This window comes from Trichechus manatus, unplaced genomic scaffold (genome assembly GCF_000243295.1).
Source record: "Trichechus manatus latirostris isolate Lorelei unplaced genomic scaffold, TriManLat1.0 scaffold00424, whole genome shotgun sequence".
Lineage (NCBI taxonomy): Eukaryota > Metazoa > Chordata > Mammalia > Sirenia > Trichechidae > Trichechus > Trichechus manatus.
In genome coordinates, this window is record NW_004444360.1 from 215,871 (window position 1) to 218,678 (window position 2,808).

Here is a 2,808-nt window from a genome sequence, read left to right on the forward strand (position 1 = left end):
AGAAGAGGCTGGGTGGTGGGTAGAGGTGTTGGATTCTGCCCTATAGTGATCTTCACTGAAACAAGGCAGTAAGAAGACCTATGAACATGGCCTTGGCTCTATGATACAACAGTTATGACATGGTCTGGCAGGTTTCTAGGTTAGGAAGGAAGGGGCATGGAGCTAGGGCAGAAGTTTGTCCTACCTATGCAGAAGAAATTTTCTTTCAAGAGGCAAAGTGGTCCAGGAGACAGGTCATTAAGCAGGAACATCAGTTCTGAAGGTGGGAGGGTTAACAGAGGGCTAACTATTCCCGGACTAAAGGAGGATCACACTCACCAGGCACGGATGATGGAGAGTGTGCTGGCTCAGGAGGCACCTGCTCAGGGTAGTGAGGCTTTGGAGGGGCCTGGCAAGTCTTTTCCCTCCATACGCTGCAGTGGCTGGGAAATGGCAGGGTTGGACAAGACTGATTCCTAACCTACTGCATGATTGACATGGCACCATCTCTAATTCGGGACACTTTTCCAGGATCTGACCCCAGGGAACGTGCTCAGAGGGGGTGTCTATGGGAGCAATAAGACAGTCCCTAGGCAGGGAGCTCTGGGTGCCCTCTGATGCCTCCATACTACCAAGTAGCTGAGATGAGAATCACTTCTGTCAAAATAGCCCAGCCTGGACTTGGAAGGATGGATGGATCCTAACAAGCTGGACTCTGAACTTTCAATTCAGGGATACCAAATGAGAGAAATGGAGAGAAAGAGTGTGCTAGAATGAAAGACAGAGTTATCTAGAGAGGCTGAGAGCAGACATAGTAAAGGAGGCAAAAGCAGACAGAGAAAATCAACAGAAAATATAAAAGGAAGGGGCTTCTCCTCCCTCCTTTGGTCTGGTTTCCAGTCTGACCCCTAAAGGAATGGGCTCCCACAATAAGGAGACAGACACAGACACCTGTTCTCTGCATACCCCGACATACCCAAACTCACCTACCCACTGCTGCAGAAAGGAGCCCAGTACACACATGTAAGTTCTGTCAAATGGCTCTGAACACCACAAAAGAGACAGAGAGCAAGGCATGTGTGGCCCTTTACTCTCTCTTCTTGTCCCGATTTGTACGTTGGTGTGTCTATCGTATGTGTTTCTCTGTGTTTCTCCCCATTGCCCTTCCTCTCTCCTTTCCTTCCTTCCCTGGTGTCTTAGTTATTTAGTGCTGCTATAACAGAAATACCACAAGTGAATGATGTCAACAAAAATAAATTTATTCTCTCACAGTCTAGTAGGCTAGAAGTCAAATTCAGGGTGTCAGCTCCAGGGGAAGGCTTTCTATCTCTGTTGGCTCTGGAGGAAGGTCCTTGTCATCAATCCTCCCCTGGACTAGGAGCTTCTCAGCACAGGGACCCCGGGTCCAAAGGACATGCTCTGTTCCTGGGGCCGCTTTCTTAGTAGTATGAGGTCACCCTGTCTCTCTGCTAGCGTCTCTCTTTTATATCTTAAAAGAGGTTGGCTGAAGACACCATCTAATCTTGTAGATTGAATCGTGCCTCATTAACATAACTGGTGCTAATCCCACCTCATCAACATCATAGAGATAGGATTTATAACACGTAGGAAAATCACATCAGATGACAAAATGGTGGACAATTGCACAATACTGGAAATCATGGCCCAGCCAAGTTGACCGATACTTTGAGGGGACACAATTCAATCCATGATACCTGGCAAGTCAGAGCATCCACAGAACAGATGTCCACCAGCTCAGCCTCTTTGCAGTGTATGTTCATCTGCAGGGAGGGACTGTGGAACTTGCTCCCTACTCTCACCCACTAAGAGTCCAGGACCAGCGTCTTCCTGTGAAAACAGAAGCAGAAACCTCTTACTGATGACAGCATAATCCTTGAATGACTGGCAGTCACAGAGTCAGAAATGAATTAAAACCAACACCCTACCTCAAGAAGCAGAAGCAGATTATCCAATAAGCAAGGTAAGCCCGGTGCTTATCTTATTTATCAAATCATCTGTAGTGAACAATTGAACTGCAGATTAGTAAGTAAGCACAAGTAAGCCCATGCTTATCTTGCTGACTGGCTCATCCACTCCTGTCAGGAATGTAAACTTAAAAAAGAAGCTTTGATTCTGTAGGAAGGTTGTGTGGGGTTGGGAGAGAGACAGATGTCAGCTATACCTAGAAGCAGAATCTTTGATGTGGTCCAAAAAAATGTGAAATTGCTCACTAGAGATGATCTGGTAAGCAAGGTAAGCACTTTCCCTTGTAGGCGAGGGAGTTAGATCAGTGCCAGGGGCCTTGTAAAATATCCTCCCTAGATTTCTTTCTCTCTTGGTGTTCTAGTCCAGAAGATTCAAACCATAAAAGGTCAATTACTGTCACCTGACCCTCCAACAGCACAGGAGAGCACAGCAGAGGGCCTCCTTTGGCAGGCCAAGAGACTCCTTCCCACAGAGAGACCCCGGTTTAGAAAGCTGAGGTGGAGGGGTGTTAGGCTTGGGTTGGGCCACCGTTTGTCAGTTTGAAAGGTACAGTTTTCAGTGGGTGGAGTTGTCAGCCACACCTGGCTCAATGGGACCCAGTTTGTACAACAGGAGCTGAATCTAGATAAATCCCCACATGACAAAGGGTTGAGGCTCAGAGCCTGACACCCATCATCCAAGGCAGCTCTGGGTCTACCCTCAAGTAGTAAGGGTGGTTCAGCAAAGTAGGTCATCCAACAATTGTTCTTTAGAATAGGACCTGATTCGAGAACCCTGCACCTTCAGTGAACAAGAGTTGCCTTCAGCGGCAAGCGGAGAATGTGAGAACATTCTTCCCCACTC